Source organism: Nelusetta ayraudi, unplaced genomic scaffold, assembly GCF_046127955.1.
Source record: "Nelusetta ayraudi isolate G7.1 ecotype Tasmania unplaced genomic scaffold, CSIRO-AGI_Nayr_v1 ptg000083l, whole genome shotgun sequence".
In the NCBI taxonomy this organism is placed as follows: domain Eukaryota; kingdom Metazoa; phylum Chordata; class Actinopteri; order Tetraodontiformes; family Monacanthidae; genus Nelusetta; species Nelusetta ayraudi.
In genome coordinates, this window is record NW_027466133.1 from 1,513,746 (window position 1) to 1,533,519 (window position 19,774).

Consider the following 19,774-nt stretch of genomic DNA (forward strand, 5'->3'; position numbering starts at 1 on the left):
TTTCCTTTTCTTGACCCTCGAGGCAAAGCCTGAGACAGTTTGCTCAAAATTCCTTTGACGTGTCATGGAAACCCAACCAGAGGGACAGTGTATTCCAACCGCAAATCCGCACAGGATTACCCGTGGCGCTCGGCGCCCCCTATCATTTGATATTTCGGAATGTTTACACAAGTGTATTTTAGAGCGTGCAGGAAATTCTGGGATTTCTCCCGGACAGGCAATAAAGGGCCGCGTGGATTTACAGAGTGGCCCCTCCAGTGCCCCCCCCCCCTCCGACCGCGAGCAGCTACTGCTGAGAAAAGCGCAGAAAGGGTGGGGGGTGGAGGGGAGGACTGGGGGGCAGAGCCACCCGTGGAAGTTCAGAGGTTGACTCCCAGGATGCCGAGTTATAAGCCGATCTCTTCCATTTTCTGCCTCTTTCACTGCACTTTTGTCCCTCTTTCCTCCATCACACACACACACAAGCTTAGAGACACAAGCACGCACACACGCACGCACACACACACACACACACACACACACACACACACACACACACAGCACATCTAATGACCTCAGGCTTTTGGCCCAGTTTTGTGCCATTCCTCGGATACTTCTGCACAAGACAGATACGCTTCCCTGTAATTACAACTCCCTTTCATCTCCCTGTCTTAAATCGCATGCACACACACACAGACACACACACACACAGACACACACACACACACACACACACACACACACACACACAAACAGGAAGGAGAAGCATGCGCCGACAAAGCGAGCGCTACGAGCAAGCACGCCGGCTAACTTTCCAACTCTTTGAAGACGGAGGAGGAGGAAGATCAGGTGGAGGAGGAGGAAGACGAAGAGGAGGAGGAAGATCAGGTGGTGGAGGCAGAGGTAGAGGAAGAGGAGGAAGATCAGGTGGAGGTAGAGGAAGAGGAGGAAGATTAGGTGGAGCAGGAAGAGGAGGAAGATCGGGTGGAGAAGGAGGAGGAGGAAGAGGAGGAGGAGGAGGAGGAAGATCAGGTGGCCTCATCGCCGTCCTCCTCTCCAACCTCGGGGTTTGTCACCTCCAGTAAAGAGGAGCAGATCTATTCTTACCGTCGGATCGGCACGCATCAATTATTCACGAGCTCGACGAAAGAGTGGGGTGGGAGGGGGGTGGGGGGGGTGAGTAATGGAGAAGGTGGTGGTGGGGGGGCAGTGTACGGATTGAGATGCGGAAATGGAGACGGCGCTGACGGACAGAAACCAGGAGCGGGGGGGTAGTGGGGGGGCGGCTATGTCGGGATGACAAAAGACTTTATCGGCACCATCAGTAATTCTTCCGTGTCTTCCGATCTTGGTCGTCCGGCGCGGCAACGCCGGTGCCTCGCTGTCTGACGGAGGTCGGCCCGCCGGATGCCTGGGAAGCGGCGGCCGGCCGGCAAGCGGGCGAGCGAGTGAGCGAGTGAGCGCACGAGGCCTCGGCTCAGCGGATATCTGGGCACGGCGGCGGGGTCGGCGCTCTAATGTTATCTCCCCTCCCAAACTGTCAGAGATTGAGCTTTATTGCAAGGAAATGAAAGGGGGGCAGCGGCGGTCGGGCCGGAAATCAGAGGAGGGAGGGGGGGGACAGGTGGGGGCATTGGGTGGGAGGAGGAGGGGTGCGGGGGGGGGGGGGGGGTGTCATATGTCATGCGTGTGAGACATCGAGGAAAAGCTGCTTCAGATGGCCAGTGGCTGCGAGCCTCTGTCCTGGACAAGCAAACCCCACGGGGGAGGAGACCAGTAGGCGGGAATCGAACCCACAACCTGCCGGCTGCGACGAGGGGAACCACCGCAGGCAGGCAGGTGTTCTCAGTCATAGGAACTAAATCAGTCGGATTCTATTAAATCTGACAATGCACGAATAGATCAACATCAGGCCCTTCTGTCACATTTTAGAACCCACTGGTCAAAAGGTTTGCCCACCCCTGCTCTAACCCTTCCACAGCGGTGACATCATCAGCCTCCTTCCATCAGCCTGCACAGACACCAGGCCAGCAGGGCGGCTGCTGGTCGGTGGTCTTCAGTTCTCCGCGTTACAGCTGCAGGTTCTGCAGCTCCAGGTGAGCTCGCTCGCTCCGCCACGCCCGCTCTGTCAGTCCGCCCACATCATCCTAACATCCAGCCAGTGGGGGACCCTGACCCAGAAACTAGTAGCAACCAAAAAAAAAAAAAAAAAAAGCCAAGGAAACTCATTAAAGAGCGCGTTAGCCCTCCTTCGCCCTCCTCCACTCCCATTATCTCTCCATCTGGAGCTCTCTCTCTCTCTCTCTCTCTCTCTCCATCTCTCTCTCTCCATCTCTCTCTCTCCATCTCTCTCTCCTGGTTGCGTCGCTCTGTCGAACTGTGAGGTAGCGAGCGAGCGAGTGAGTGAGTGAGATCTGAAGCAGTCATGAAAGCATTGCCTGCTCACACACACACACACACACACACACACACACACACACACACACACACACACACACACACCATAAAACACACACACACAAACACACAAGCGAGCATTAAATGTGCAGAAATCCCGCAGAAATCCCGATTCATCAACTGCCAACGAGAGAATTAATTTAAAATTGCAGCAGCTGATTCTCGCCTCCGCCAAAATAAAGCCCAAAAACATGTGCGCCATGTGACACGTCGCCTCCTTCCTCTCTTCGTCTCGGCGCTGAACAAAGTGCTGCGGCGCCTCGCGCAGGTGTTTTAAATACCTTTATTCCTCTCTGGGCTCCTTCTGCCGCTGCCTTTCATTCACACGCCACCAGACGACGTCGACGTAAAACCGTTTGCGAGGTTTCACCGCCATCGCCGCCGTTCAAAGCCTCCACGGTCGCAAACTTAAGCGCTAAGCAACCGCACAACAACTTATTAGCGTCTTAGCTGCTGCGTGGTATGAAAGAGACCCCACTTGTACAACTCTCTGTTGGGAACAGAAACAATGAAACACAACGTGGATTTTCTTTTTTCCCCCCTCTTGTTCGCCGTTGTGCTGCAGCGCTTTAATCAGAAATTGCCGCCGTATTGAGCGATTAAAAATTAATTTAAGAGGAAATTTCCTCGCAGCGCTTTTTTATATTCAAATTGTATTTTGCTCCGTAATTGGGTGAGTTTTTCTAATTCCAACTGTAACTGTCTTGAATATTTTAGGCCCCCGATTGAAAAATAGATGAGTTTCACATGCAGGCTACGGAGAAAGAAAGACACAAAGTAAAATTAGCCGCACGTTGGCCTTAGGAAGAAAGAAAAAAAACAAGGCTGATGGAAGAATAATACTTGTCCAAACCATCGAACTCATCACACGCAGAGGGATGAAAATGAAACTAGGGGCAAACAAAGCTTACTTATTATACATTAACGATGAATAAGAACTGATGGGACGTGGGCATGAAGGCAGGCAGATCTTGGGAGTCCGTCAGCTGTGGGGGCGGAGCCGCATTACTGAACGGCAACGTGGACGTACATCCAGTCCTGAGAGGCAGCGAGCGAATCGAACGGCACGCCAGGCCCGGCTAAAAAAAGAAACCTCGGCGTTACATAAACACACGGAGCAACGTGCGACACCCACCAGCGGCCGGGACAAAGACTCAAGCAACCGGCGAAGCAAACAGCTAAAAAAAAAAATGAAATACATTTTATGCATCGCTAATTAACTCTAGTAGGAAGTCATGTGACAAATTCACATCTCTCATTGGCCAGGTGCGTTCTGGAAGCTTCTCCTCTATTGGTCAGAATTAGCAGGCTGCGGCTCACGGAGGTAAACACTGGGATGACTCACAGCCAGTCTGCACAACAATCACGGCAACAAAGCAACCGCCTACCCGCAGTGTGGGACGGGCTAACGGTGAGAGGGCAATCCGGCGGTGAGTACGAGTTAAAATGCAACAGTCACAGTTTACTACAGTGTTTTCTTTGTTGAGTGCGCAAAAAATTGCGGTGGAATCACGTTTTCGCCACAGGAACAGTTTGCGGCTATCTACTTTCACCCGCTTTCGGCGTGCAACTGAACGCAATTGCTACTCTGGACACAAGGGGGCCTGCAAGAACGCTCCCATTCAATTGATTTAAGTATAATCATTCATCAAAGTCACTGAAAGACTGAAAATCCTCTGCAGGTTCCATCCAGAGCAGGTCAGCACGGTGAGTTCAGGGCCTCTGTCCTGGGTTTTAGCCCCTCCCCCTCCTCCTTCTCCTCCCGCTCTACTACCCCACCCGCTCCCCCGCTGCTTCTTCCAGACCATAAACACTCTGGCAATTTTACACATTGACATCGTGTGTAAACAAGAGCCAAATTCCATTTTAATCTGGAAGATGAGGCTCTGGATATTGGCCAACAACCTCCAGACCGGGACGGATTTCAGCGTAAACAGGCATTTAAAGGCAGAGCACGCACAAAAAAAAACCCGTCACGGGGACGAGTTAGACACAACCGCAGTTGGTCCGTTACGCCGGGGGGGGGTGGGAGTCCGCAGCCGAGGCGCAGATGTGAGAAAAAGCTCTCAAATCTACACATAAATATCAAGCATTGCGCCGTTCACGCCAAGGTGTTTCCACAACTCTGCAAAACGTTGGAAGTCTGGAGGAGAAACTGCGAGGAGCACGAAGCCTCGTCGGCGCTTCTTCAAGTGTGTGAGAAACACGCTATCGGTATACGCAACTAGAGATGGTCTCCAGATGGATGCATGCGCAAGGGAGGAAAAAACACAAACAAAAACAAACAATATTTAAAAGTGTCTATAGCAACGCAGCAATGATTTATGCAGCGTGCAGCAGACCAAAGCGTTGCAGACGCCGCCTGGAGGAAGGTGCATGATTCAAGGACTGCTGGAATCATTTTTACATTAAAAGGAGACTTTCGCCCGGTTGTCCAGCTGCGTTTCAGCACAGCCGCAGGCCTCATTGCACAATCAACGCACAATTCTTGAGAACAGTGCATCGATTTTTTTTTTTTTCTTCTTTCTTAAGCCACTGGTAGATGTTTCTCACTGACTCTCAAACGGGGACTTTGCTGCGCTAGTTTTTTTTGTTTTATTTTTTTCCTCTCCCTTTATCAGCTTTCCAAAATTCGGAATATGAACTTTCAGCCCGGCGTTCAAGTGTTCAATAAATGACAGCGGCCCCGCAAACTATAAACCCTCACTTAACGTCAGTAAAAGCCTCCAGCATTATTGAGCGTCAGCGGATCATTTGCCCATCTTCCCGCAAAGCTACATTTCTTATATCATATTTTTCCCCCTTTGTACGAGCCGGGCCGGGACGATAGCGCGGTGGCTCTGACACCGCCGAGGCTCTGACACCGCCGCGCCAGATAAGCCCTGCCTCTCCCGTTTATCGCCGCTCACGCAGATTTATTGTCCGGCGCGACGCTCCGTGTCTGCGAGGCCGCTGTTTGCCTTTAATCTGGCCGGCGAAACAAGGATAAATCTTCCTCCTCCTTCTTCCCGGCCCGATTGGAAAAAATATCAGCCCTCATCCATCCATCCCTCCCTCCCTCCATCCTCTCAGCCTTTTTGACGTGCGCGTTGCTGCCCCCTGTGGTGAGGGAGGTGTTTTTTTCCTTTTTTTTTTTTTTTTTAACTCAGCTGTGCTTTTTGAGGGTCGGTCAAGCAGAATAATAATCCACTCAGCCGCAGAGTCAGTTCAAGCGGGATAAATAGGCTGTCAATCAGCTCCGAGGCCAAGTTTTTCCCCCCCGCCCCGCCCGCCCCGCCCCCCCACTCCACTCCAACGTTAATATCGAGTGAACATTAATCAATGCTAACGACTCCTCTTGGCCGATACTTGTTACTATTGGCTCCGCACGGCCCAGCGCCTCCGATCGATAACAAAAGGCCGATGTTAAGAGCAGGATCATTTAGCAGCGCAGCCGAGGCCGGAGCGCCGTGCACGCTTCACGTGCACTAAATGCGTCTGCGCATTCCGTCCGTCCGTAGGGTCCCATAGAACGCAGGCGATTATTGATCAGACTGGTGTGTGTGTGTGTGTGTTTGGGGGGGGGGGGGGGGGGGTGAGGGGGGCTGGGGTCCCCATTGACTCCGGCTTGGCCTTCCCCAACTTTGCCCCCCCCCACACACACACTCCCACCCCACCCCACCCCACCACCCTCTCCTCCACTTCCACTCTCTCCGCTCGTATTTCATCTCGGGGGGGGGGGGGAATCCTGCTGTCGCACCAACTACGGTGGAGGGGAGGGGGAGAAAAATGAGAAGATAAACAAGCACAGATTCTATGAAGTTCAGAGTCAGGTGGCTTTCAAGGGCCAGGGTCGGTCAGTCATCGAGGAGAAACTTTAGCCGAGGGTTCGACGTCACCCGGACTGAACTGCCAGCAGCGTCCCAGCGATGCGACACAAGCACGGCGCCGCCAACTGCAGCACGTGACTCAATGTCACATCAGATTTCTGTGCCGTTTTGTTAGCGGCGGCTGCAGCCTCGCCTGGCGCCCTGAGACCTGCTCTTTCTTTTTCTTTCTTTCGCACAAGCTGCTCAACGTGGAGCTGTGAAGTTACGTCATCTGCGTTCTCTCTCTTCCTGCCACGTCGTTATGAGCCGAGGTGTTTACGACGACGACCTTCTCTGACCTTCAACCTCCTGTCCGGCTGCACTCTGGCACCCGGCAGCTGGTGGTTGCCAGTACCACGCTACGGCCTTGGCCACTGTCGGTCTGTGCAGTCAGCTCGGGGGGGGGGCAAGGTCGAAGCCTGACATCGTCATCATCATCATTGCAAAAAAAAAAAAATCTACCGTCCTCCTTTTTTATTAAATATTCCATTAAATACTGCAAAAGTTTGAAATGATCTTGCTTGACCAATCACATCGCTCACATCCGACACCTGCTTTGTGGCTCAGTTCCTCCTCTGCTCGTTAACTTTGTGCTCGTGTTGTTGTGAACTGCGTTGCGTTACACGGCGCTACCTTGTGGGCACTTCAATCGCCGGTCAGCGAACGCATCTCTGGCCCTGCCGCGACTCTCGGAGCGACGATGAAGCCGCCGCCGCCGCCGCCGCCGCCGGTCACGGCCGCAGACAATTAACTTTCAGTTTGTTTGAAATATTTCACGTTGGAACGGCGGCCCCTCCCCCCTTTTTTTTTCTCTTGCCTGCGTAATTCTGCCTTTTTAATTGGCTATTCATTTAAAGATCCTCCATGCGTGAGATTAAATCTTTCATCCACATATTTTCATTTGGGGATCTATTATTATTTTATCATCCGTGCGCCGCACGTCTGTTTCTCCCGCTTCTTCTTCTTCTTCTTCACGCTCGCCGCCGTGGTGGCTGATTGGAGAATGATGCTGCTACTTAGAGAGCCACTCCGGGCTGGAGGAGGAGGAGGAGGAGGAGGAGGAGGGAGGCAGAGAGGCAGAGAGACGGGGAGAGAACGGCTCAGGAGGAGTCGCGGCTCCCCGGGGCGCTGTAGCCGTGATGGGTGAGCTGTCAAACGGCCCATTGTCCAAATTACCCAGCGAGCACCATGTCACCACCCGAGACTAATTTACGGCGCGGCGTGACGTGGAGGAGGAGGCGGCGGTGGAGGAGGATGAGGTAGTGGAGGAGGAGGAGGAGGAGGAGGAGGCATCGAGTCGGCGGGAGAGACAAGAGAGGTAAAGAAAAAAAAACAGCCTCAGAAAAAGAGAGAAAAAGCCAATTAACTCCACCTTGGTCTTTTTTTCCTCCTGTCTTTCTGCTCCACGGCCTCAATGACAGGTGTCAATATTAATATGTGTCACGCTCAGTGGCTGCCTGCCCGCCCACTGTCTGCAGCACACACACACACGCACAAACACACACTTAAGTGCAGTTTTTAAAGCGGCCTCGCTCAGTTTCCGCCCGTAATGACCACCCCCCTCCCCTCCCCCCGCCTCTTCCACCACCTTTTAGCACACAACTGGCACCGCCCGCCACTCGCTTGTCACACGTCACCCCTCGACGCCCGCACAGAGGGTGTCACCCGACCACCCGACCGTCCCCCCCGACCCTGGCCCCCTCGCTGTGCCCGGCGGCTCGACGCGACGCCTCCCCGCCGCCTAATTGGCCCCGAGGCAGCGGGCAGCCTCGCCAGGCAGCCGCCGGTGGAAAAGGCCAAAGGATCAGGATGCAAAACATACAAGTGGACGGCGGCGGCCGTCTCATTAAGAGCGTATGATGAGGACGGACTGTTTGTCGTGATTACAACAGGAGGAGAAGGGGGAGAGAAATCCACACCAGATGTCGCCTTTCCATGTTGGAGGCCAACAATTATCATATTTTACTGACGAGAGCACGTCTCTCAAAACTCCTCTGAAATTTTGAAAAATGTACATGTTTATTTAAATTAGCACGGCTAATTGTCTTTGGCGGATGCAAACAGAGGGCTAATGTAAAGACGTTCCACATCTGGGTCCTTCACAATTTGGAACTGAAAATAAATTGTGAACCAGACGAGAAAATGTCTTGGAAAAGAGAATAAATCTGATTAACGACCCTGTGAGAGAGAGCAGCAGAGGAGAGAGTAAGCTAACTACGCTGAAGTAATCTCGTTATAGCAGTATTAGTATTACTATGAGTTACTGTGGTAATCTTGTTTACTGAATTAAAAAGGAGCCTCAATGAAATACTACACAAAATGTTTCCATGTTAGTCGTCGTTCTGATTTAAATTGTGAAAAAGACGCAAAACATTTCGCATCGTTCGCTCACACGTCGTGAAGCGGGGCCACGAACAACCGCCGCGACGTATTTACAAATGATTTTCATTTTTCCCCCCTTGTTCTTTAAAACGCAGGAAGGAAGGCAGGCGGCGCAGAAGCTGCGACAGCTGCGGATGATCTCACCGTCAGGAAGTGCTGGTGATTACTGGTTATTCCGTGGATTCAAGTGCGACATGGTGGTGGCGGTGGTGGCGGGGAGGTTTGTACAACCCACACACACACACAATTCACACAATTCGCACATGCGACACATCCCTGGCAGCACTTTATCTGAAGGACACTGCAGACTGGAAGTGTGTCAGGATGTGTGAGACAGCGTCCCCAGAGCTGCGGCTCTTCTCCATGTCTGCTGCTGCCTGTTCATCCCCCCGAGACACACACACACACACACACACACACACACACACACACACACACACACACACACACACACACACACACACACACACACACACACACACACACACACACAGAGTATTGGCAAATCACATTTATTCCTCTCTCTCTCTCACTCTTGCCATCTTGTCAGTCAAACAGTGAGGTGAGAAAAGCATAAAAGGAAAGAAAAGAAGCTCCTCTTGCTTGCGTTCCGCCAACATCCACGTCTTTACATCCTCGGATTGGGACGAGAGTTGGTGTGGATTTGCCGTCGCCAAACACGTGTGGCCGCAGGTCTGCGAGGCTGCTGCCGCACAAACGCACACACGTGCGCGCAAGTATCTGCCAGTGAGCGCGCGTGCGTGTGCGTGCGCGTGTGATGGATGAAATAATATGACGGGGCAGATGTAATGCAGGCTCGTAAATCTTAGCCTCGGGATTAGCAGAGAGGGAGCGGGATGTGATATATTATAGGGCGAGCGAGCACGCACACACACACACACACACACACAGATGAGCGTGCATGCAAACACAAAGACACGCACACACACACTCGTGCAACCGTAATGATGCATGATAATAAAAAAGAGCTGCCTGCAAAAGGCGGCTAATAGACACGACTTCATATCTGGCCCTGAGGGTTGTGACATGGCACACACACACACACACACACACACACACACAGGCGAACTCACACATGCATACAACACAGCAGACACTCTCACACGCTGTGTATTAAAAAAAAAAAAAATTCTATCCCCTTAACCAGAAATTTAGCACGGCGCTTTGAAAGCGACAGCTTAAGCGCTGGATGTGGCTGTAATGCTGTTAAAATCTTAATGCCGTTACACAATCGCGCCGCCGCCGCTCCACAAACATGCTAATTCTTTACTGAGTGTGCAAATGGTGCCGGGCCGTGATGGGGCCGCGATATGTTAGGAATACTGCAGTCTGCCACCCAGTGAGGATTTCCCTTATGAAATTAACTGTTTCTAATAGAATCATTTTCGCCTAGCAAGTCGTTTGGTGCGAACGCGAGAGGCTACGTGAAGCTACGCAATGTCACAGGACGGCGCCGACGGCTACCGGAGGAGGAATTTTGGAAAGTGGTGGATAACTGGAATATTACGGGAATACAGATTAAAAGCCAACAGCATTCAAAATCATTTACCTGCATGTGTGCGTTTCGGTACAACGGGAAAATAATTCCTCAAGCTCCGCCCACCAAACCCGCAGACCTGACCATCATGTTGTCAGGGTGACTCTCGCAAAGCTGCCCATTATTTAACTTTCACGGCAATGTCAGGTGGGGGTGACCTCGCGAGATCACTGGGGGGTTAAAATCTAGCGCCTCACAGTAGCTGTTGTGAGCCACACCTTCCTCCCAATGGGCTCAAGCAAAGTGAAAAGAGCTTTGTAAGCATTCAGGGGGAAGTGTGAAGCGACATGGCGGGGGCAGCAGCAGCAGCAGCAGCAGCAGCAGCAGCAGCGTTGCGATTGGCTGCTAGCTCATGTTTGCAGCAGCAGTCGTCCGTGTATTTGCTGCTCGGTCCTGCCTAAAATACCTGGATTTGGCACAGCCGCATCCCAGCTTTTGCTCAAAACGGGAACAAAACGAGTCGTCTGGGCTCCATTTTCCACTTCTTCTATTCTGGTGTTGCAGGTTTCCAAGAGGCTCACCGACATCTCGGCCGGGCCCCCCTCTGCACCGAGCCGATCGGGTTCTCTTTCACCTTGGAGCTCCGATACGGCTACACCTCGACAAGCGATCGATCGCAGCCTCGCTCGACCAGACGCACTCGGCGAATGAGAGCGAATGAGAGTTCACGGCAACGACGTCCCACCAAATCGGACACTTTTATTTGACAAGGACAATAAAAAAAAAAATCTCTGTTTACTCGTTTTAAACGAATGGCGATGACCAGAGGGGGCAAAACGAGACAGAGATGTAAAGTGTAATAATAAAAAAAAACCCTGCAATAAAGAAAGAGAAAAGAGGCAGGGAGTGGAGGAGGAAGGACGGGAAAAAAAAACAAGATGGAAACTGGCAGCCGGTCAAGTCTTTTGTTTCTGTGTCACAAGTAGCGAGGATAATAGCGAGCGCTGTCAGCGGTCTCAAGTGAAGCGGAAAAACAAAACAAAACAAAAAAGAAACCCACCAACGGCGACCAGGAGGAGGTCCTGCCGGCTTCGACTCGGAGCCTCCGAACCCGAAGCAGCTGAAGCCCGGCTGCACTGCGCTCGGACCCACAATTGAATGCAAGGCGTCGTCACACCTGTTAATGGGCCGTGTGTAAAGAGGCAGAAGCACTCGGTGGGATTTCGGGAGGGTGGGGGGGTTTGGGGGGCCGCCTGGGCGTGTGTTTGTTTAGTGTGAGTGTGTTTTTACAGGGAGGGGCGGAGAGTGCATTAGGGGGCATCTCTCTCTCTCTCTCTCTCTGTCACACACACACACACACACACACACACACACACACACCCACACACACACTGCCAAGCCCACTCACCAGGGGGACGACTGTCAGCCTGTGATTTGGCCCCTCCCACCCCACACCCCCCCACCACCACCATCCTCCGCTGCTGAAGTAGGTCAAGCACATATAACACAAGGGCAACGTGGAGCAAACGTGTCCTCCCGCAGCGCCGCCACTCTCCCCCCACCCCTCGCCTCCCCTCTCCCCTCCCCTCCCTCCTCCCTCACCCGATACCTTGATAGGCGCGGGCGGCGGCCCCCCCGCCGACTCTCAGGCACATCCAGCCACAACATCCCGACCTCCCAGCCACAACAGCCGCCCCCCCACCTCCCTTTTTTTCCCCCCTTCCTCCAACACGGCCGCCACGCTTCAGCAGAGCAGATTCCGCCGTCCAGGGTGGAAAGCGCACGTCGCCCTCGCACGTGACCAATTGGCAAGAGACTCGGCAGCAGCATGCAAACAAAAAGTAAAAAAAAAAAAAGAAAGAAAAAAAACCCTACAAAGTCTGAAAAAGAATTAAGCGAGCAAAATCGTTAAAGTTTAATAATGGATGCTGTGCGTTTTGTTCTTCATCTCCTGGTGGCGGGAGAGGGGCGGAGCTTAGCGTGATGCGAGGGTGCAACATTTAAGGGACACTCCCGATTTTTCAGTTATTTATTAATTTTCAAGCCATTTGCTGGTGATGACACTTTTGAGCAGAACTAATCCAATCTAATTTTATTGCAGATCCTTTCTTGGCTTCTTCTCAATCTTCTGACTGAAAGTGCAGAAAGGCAAAAACAAAAACACAAGCAATGTTTAACGTGGCTTATTTTCTTGTGTTTTTTTTTTTCTTTTATCATTTGCGAGCACTTTTTACTGACAGCATGTTCAAGGTGTTCTGCGCCCCCTGGGAAACACTTGGTAGAAGGTTTTTTTTTTTTTTTTTTTTAAAAAGAAAAAAAAATCTGCTTCTCCCAGAACTCTAAAGAAAAGCATGAGTCCTCGTTAAGAACTCCTCCTGCATTCATACAGCAACTCCACTGCAAGCAAATTACTGCTAAAAGCTCCACTGATGCACTTTGGGTCCTGCTGACCAAGTAGCTCCTGTTATCCAAGCAATGCAACATTTATTTTTTCCCTCCTCTTCCGACAAACTGTTAACAAATCGATAGAAATGCACACGTTTGCAAAAAAAAAAAAAAAGAAAGCAAAGAAATGTACTGCACTAAACAGCAAAAAAGAAAAATCCTCTGGCATGATTTGGCATGAGCTTTGTGACGTGAGTTTGGTTTGTGTGTGAGGCACTGCTGCTTGGTTGTAAATGAAAGACACGACTGCTTCCAACGCAGCAGCGCTGCAAACGACCCCCACCCCCCACCGAACACACACACACACACACACACACACACACACACGGCAAACTTTCATATTCCGCCCGCTTTTCCTCCGCCATCCCTCTCTCTCTTCTGCTTATCTCGCTCCCACCGTCTTTCCCCCCTGCGCAGACTTCACTGGCTCTGACCTTTTCTCTCCGGCGGAACGCGATACTTCCCATCTCCATCTTCCTCATGCATAAATGATCTGTGGTAAGCTGAGGGCATCTGTCTGACTCCCTGCCTGCCTGCCTGCCTGCCTGCCTGCCTGCCTGTCCGCCCGCCCGTTTCCAAGGACGGCGCTCAGCGATCGCCCCGACTTCAGCCTCCGCACGTTCCCTGTCATCTGCTGGAGGTTGGGGGAGGGGGCGGGGGGTGGGTGCAGATAAACAGCCGCTAGATAGCCGATAGCTTCCCGCAGCCTGAGAAGCAGAGGCCGGCCCCTCTCATCTCTCCGACCCCCTGCCCCCCGGTGGCAGATATCTGGAACACAGGAGCGACGCGATGACAGCAGGCAACAAAAAAAGAAGCCAATTATCTGGGATTTTTCTTTTTTTCCTCTTTTCTTGTTTTTTCTTGTCTTTTTTCCCCTCCAAGCCGAACCTTGCCGGCGGACGGCCGAACCGGCTGAAACGGGATTCCCTCCGGCGGGGGTTCGCACTGCTGATCAGCCGGCGCCCTCTAAGTGCTACTAGCATTTAGCATTCTGGCTTTAAGCTCCTGTAATTAGAGCTCCGCTTCCTGCAGAAATAAACCACGCACACCTTCATCAAAACATCCCCCCAAAGTGCTCTTTTGGCAAAGACTCAATCTTGTCAAGTTAAAAAAAAAAAAAGAAAAAGAGGAAGAGATGAAACGCCCTTGTAAACGGTGCGCTGGCACCATCCATTCGGCTGTAAATTTGGAAATGGGACCAACAACTGTCCTCTCAAGTTCTTCCTGGTGAGCATTCTTTGGTTACAGAAACAAGCCCTCCAATCACCGTCTGCCAGCTCCAACAGAGGAGACTTTGACTTTTTAATTTCGCCGTGCAAACCAAAAAACCTGATACAGAAGCTGCCTTTCAATGACAGTTTTTCTTAAAATAAAAGCGATACTTGTCCCGCAAGAATTACGAAGAGTTTGCTTTTGTTTGTTCACGTTTGTTTGCCGTGAAGAACGGTTGTTATATTTCTCTCTTTGATTACATGTAAAAAAAAAAGTTTCCTCCTCTGTCCAAACATAACAGGGCATTTTCACTTGAAATGAACTGATCAATTGATGCTGCACGTCTTGTCCGACGATACGTAAATGCAAAGAAAAAAGTGTTTTCATGACAGTTTAGGCGTTTTCATTACAAGTTTTTTATTATGATATTTAGGTTTTGCACAATTCTTGGGATAATGGAAACGCAGCGACTGATACTCTCTGTGTATCCCAGTATCACCACTGAGTGGAGTCAGAGTTTACACCTCAGCCCGCCTCAAGTTTTTCATTTGCATTGTGAAGATTTGCTGGAGGACAAAGAGGTTTACAGGAATAAGTCAGGAGCGGCGTTTTGTATTTGACTTGATCCACTTGAACAGCTGAAGAGAGAAAATAAAGGCTAATCCATCTAACGTGCTGCTGCCGCCGTCGTTGACTGTTGAAAATTGGAGACAGCAGTAAACAGCACACAATCCTTCCGGCTTAACGACCAGCAGCCACCAAAAAAAAAAAAAAAAAAAAAAAAATTCTCAATTTGTCATCATGAAGGCCAAATAAATCATCTCGTAGTTTTCTATTTGTTTCTCTTTCTAAGCCCCAGGCCGACACTCTAACAATATCATTGTCGAAGACAAAATAAAATTTGCTGAAACCATATTTTTTCTTTTCTTTTTTTAGGGGGGGGCGGGGAGTATCTAGCGGGAGATTGGCAGGACACCAACAGTCTGAGCAGAGATGAAAAAGGAGTCGGGCACAAATTGAACATCTTTACAGGCCTTTAAAATTCCCCAATATTTCCATCCACCGACATCAACCATGAGCACAACTGAAGGATATTAAAATCAGTTTCTGATGCTGTGTATGTGTGTGTGTGTGTGTGTGTATACCGCCTCCCCCCGCTCCCCCCCAAAAATTCTGACAGCTGCAGAATTCTTCATCTGGCGGCTGAGGCGGGATGAAAAGATTTCTTCTGTGCGCCTCCCCGCCGTTCCAAACCCAAATATTTGACTTTGCCTGTGATCGGCAGCCCTTGAAGGCTTCTGTTGGGTGTTTTTTTTTTTTTTTTTGTAATCCCCCCCCCCCTCCACCAGCGACTGATCTCCGTTCTCAAAGCAGGTGTTTTTAAAAAAAAAAACAAAAAACAAAATTACCACCAGACACTTTGGTGAAACCAGAGCGAAGAAAGCAGAAAGAAAAAAAACAAACAAATAATATTATTAACACACACATATCAAAATAAGTATTCTGTCATTTTCCCAAATAGGATTACCACCTTTTTATCGGTAGGCCAACGTGTTTGCCTCCAGTTAATGAGGCCGTAGCTTGAATTAGATTAGGTACGACAGGCGCATCAGATAGCCGGGGTGTGTGGCGGCGACAGCGATGGTGGGGGGTGCGTGATGGTGGGGGGTGCGTGATGGGGGGCTTAAGTCGCGTGAAAGTCACGTGTGCGCAACCCCCAAAAAAAGCGGCGTGCCCACCCGTCGGCTCGCACCAGGATCGCGGCGACGGATCAAAGAGGCGGCGTGCAGGGACGAACGTTTGAAAACTGGACCAAAGGATGTTTGCCTAAAAATGCAATTATCCCCCAGGACGTGTCGAGCACCGGCTGGCCGGCCGCTTCGCATCAGCACATCATCCTCAGGTTTATTTTCATATTTTTGATTTCACGACAGGCGAGTCCATACATCTTCCTGTGTGGAAGAAACGGCTGCTGAACATCAAAACGACATAACTATCATCATCATCATCATCATCATTATTATTATTATTACTATTATTATTATTTAATAGGAGCTTTGCCAAGAAACTTGTGAGACTTCTTTCTTTTTCTGGTGCCGGGTGACTTTGTGCTTCCCCCCCACCCCTCATCTTTTTTCTCTTTTTTTCTTAAATTGATCCCTCTCGTGCACGTTTGCTCATCCCGTTAAAGAGCATGTAATCCTCGCAGCCGCATTTAAAACATGAAAGGTTTTTCCCAACTCGACGTCTGTGACAAAGAGCCGCCAGACTGACGTTCGCTGTCGCTTCGCGTTAGCCGCAGATCCTCCCCAAAAAAAGAAAGAAAGAGAGAGAAAGAGAGAAGACCGAGAGTCGGCCTTTGAACATCATGGACGCAAAATATTGCGCAAGAGAACTTGCTGTGATTGTGAGAAACATTGTCAGAATTTTATTTCTTCTTTTTTTTGTATAATCGGATCGACGAGGAAACTTTTAATGCGGTTTCACAGCCTGTTAGTGGGCGTTGACACTGGCTGGAACTCACAGGTGTGGTTCTGAACAGACACACAGCAGGAGGCGGAGTTTAACACATCGAGGGGGGCCCCAACAGACCGCTAGCTCACTTTCACAGGGAGTTAGCTTATCTCCACAGGAAGCTAGCTCACTTTCACAGGGAGCTAGCTCAGCTCGACAGGAAGTTAGCTCAGCTTTACGGGAAGCTAGCTCAGCTCCACAGAAAGTTAGCTCAGTTTTACAGGAAGCTAGCTCAGCTCCACAGGAAGTTAGCCCAGCCCCATACTCTGGTCATGACAGGTTGATTTACAGTGTGACCACACAAGCGAGGGCCACCGTCCCCATTCCTGCAGACGCTATCATAACCTTTTCTACCTCCATAATTACCGTATGTGGTGCCGCTGAGCGTCTCCGCCTGACACACGTCAAACTAATGTTCTTAACCAGCGGCTCCACACTTTAACTGTCAGTCCTTTCAGTTCACCGCAGCAGCATAAAAATATAGATCAGCATTCTTTATATATTACAAGGGCCTTGTCAGTAGATTAATGACATTTTCTGGAGATTTTTTTTTCCTAGTGGAATAAACTTAATGGCCACCTAATTAAATCCACTTTCAAGTCTTTATTTTCCTGTCTTGGGCTCCAGTGGAGCAGCTTTGCACATTACATTTTGCAGCTCAGCAGCTCAGTTCAGCATATTTAGCCCTGTGTTTACAGCCACCTGCAAAAAGATTTTGCCTTCAAAATTTGTTTCAGACTGGACTCAACCTTGTGAGTTATGCCGCCAATTCTTTCATAAAATAGCTCACAATTTTTCAATTTCAAAATGTAAAGATCCCACATGTTTTGTTTTTTTCCAAAAAGAAAAATCTATTTTCTTTCATTTTTAGTTCATAATTTATTTTCAGGGTCGCACAATCTTTATTTTTCATCCTGGCCTGAAGTGCAGCAGCCTTGAGCAACTCATTTATCAGAGAAACTGTACAAATCTCTCAGAAAGCATCATTTTTATCCCTCTGTTCGAAGCTCCCTTGCAGCTGTCACTTCACACTGATGTTGACATGCGTCATATGTGACGTGTATTTTTTATTTATTTTTTTTTATTAAAAAGGCTCTATGAGAAGTATGAAGCTGCTGCAGCAGATGCAGATCTCGGTCGTGTCACGTACTGTGTATCCCCGCTGCTTCTCCTGAATATTCGCCCGTATCCTGAGTGATCCGGCGTGTCAACAGCGCCGTGTTAAAGGAAACGTGGCCCGAGAGGACGCTGCCAGTTTCATATCTGCGCAACATCCCCCCAGGATCCATCGCTGCTCGGACAGCCGCACATTAGCTCGCGTCTACTGCTGTCTTTTGCTGCTAGTTGCAAAATCTCGACTGCACAGAGGGCTCCTCTATGCATTCGGTGCACATACACGCGCACGCACGCACGCACAGGCAAGCAGAAAAAAAAGTGTTGTGAAGTGTGTTGCTGCAAAATGTAATTTAGATGTGCGACAGCCGGTCGAGACCTCAGGTTTTCATCAGAGAAATCTGGATTTGGTCTCTTCTCCCGAGGTTCAGTTTGCCTTTTCCATTACTCCATCAAATAGGAGCTGGAGGGGGAGAAGATGCACCGCACGTACAAAAAAAAAAAAAAAAAAATGAAAATAAAAAGTCTAATTTTGAGTCAGAATCCCACCGTCGGGTCACCATGGCGATGCCGGTGCAAGCACATGGCCCGATGATTTATAGTTCTGGGAGGCCTTGAGACTTTTATTTGTGAGAAAAGTGTAAAAAAAAAAAAAAAGAAAAAAAAAGTGAATAGACAGTGAGGAAAAGTAAAAGCACTTACATTCTTTCATATTCACCCCGTGAGACGAGGAGCGGGAACAGCGAGTGAGAGCACACAATTTGTGCTGAAAATTGCTTTTATGGAGGAGTGAAAGTGAATTTAGCCAGAAATCCTCAGAGGGCTGGTGGGGGAAAGAATATGACTTCTTCCATATTATAAGGGAACTCTAATGAAGACCAGGCAGACCAATTAAATCTTCCGATGGCATGCAAACGTGGAGGAAGAAAATGCATTGTGGACACTTTGGGGGATCGACGCAACAATAAAATAAATCATCATTTTACAGGAAAGTTCGGACGTCAGACTGCAGGGTCGGTGTTGCAGAACTGAGAAAAGTCTGGGATGGTGGAACGGAGGAAGAGGAGGAAGAAGAAGAAGATGAGGAAGAAGGTGCTGCAGGGGTGCGAATGGTCGGTGTCTGTGTTTGTAGCAGCGAGTTCAGGTATTAAAGAGCGGCTGAGATAAGACGCAACGGATTCTTTTAGTATTCAACTGGAGAAATCATTTCAATTCACTCAGCAGAGCTCCATTTCTAATCTTGTGGAGTGTTTCTGGTAAAATTATATATATATATTATTTTATATTACTGAGGGGGTGGCGACACTGTGGCACAGTGGTTAGCGCTGCTGCCTCACAGCAAGAAGGTCGTGGGTTCGATTCCGGACCTGGGACCTTTCTGTGTGGAGTTTGCATGTTCTCCCTGTGTCTGCGTGGGTTCTCTCCGGGTTCTCCGGGCTTCCTCCCACAGTCCAAAAAACATGCATGTGAGGTCAATTGAACACTCTAAATTGTCCGTAGGTGTGCATGTGAGTGTGAATGGTTGTCTGTGTCTATGTGGCCCTGCGATGAACTGGCGACTTGTCCAGGGTGCCACCCTGCCTTCGCCCTATGACAGCTGGGATTGGCTCCAGCAGACCCCCGTGACCCTGAGCTCGGGACTAAGCGGGTATGGAAAATGAATGAATGAATGGATTACTGAGGGATGTCACTGTATATTCAGTTCTCAAGCTTCAAAAGTGCCTCGATTCGACCGTGAAAACTCCCCCTAGTGGTGCGTTTTTTGTTTTTGACAACCGAACAACCGCAAAATGCACCCTCAGAGCTGCCAATACTGTGAGTGGGTGAATGACTGCCAAGAATGGAAACCGAATAGAATGGATTATTATTGTCCCTGTAACATTTAGAAAGAAACTAAAATGCCATCCAGTCAGTTCATTCCTAGAGTGCACGTTAAAAGCATGAAAACACTCCAATGAATGCTAGAAATTGGTCACTTGCACACAAATGCACAACTTTGCATGTACTGCTTTCAATATTCAATATTCCGAAAGACCCGTTGCACTGCTTTGCCCCCATTATCCAATTTGCCCAACAACACAAGCAGTCTTTTACTATGCACCTCTACCTGATGAATCATCATGTTTTGTATGTTGATGTACACACTGCTTTATCAGTAATGTTTACGTCCTGCTGTAAAAAAAAAATAAATCTAAAATCTTTTTGATTTTTGATTTTTATTTTTTTTTTAGGGGTTGGATTTGGCGTTTCCTCACTCGGCAGGTTAATATTTTTCCGAGCCGCAGTCGTGACAGAGGACTTTGTGTCCTCTGCTGCCAGGCCGCGT

At 49.6% G+C, this 19,774-nt stretch overlaps 1 protein-coding gene across 2 annotated transcripts in view; it reads right to left on the minus strand.

Moving 5' to 3' along the window:
* The window catches only part of unc5cb (unc-5 netrin receptor Cb), a 108,826-nt gene that overhangs the window by 48,173 nt on the left and 40,879 nt on the right, over positions 1 to 19,774 (minus strand). The gene's annotated exons all lie outside the window — the stretch shown is intronic.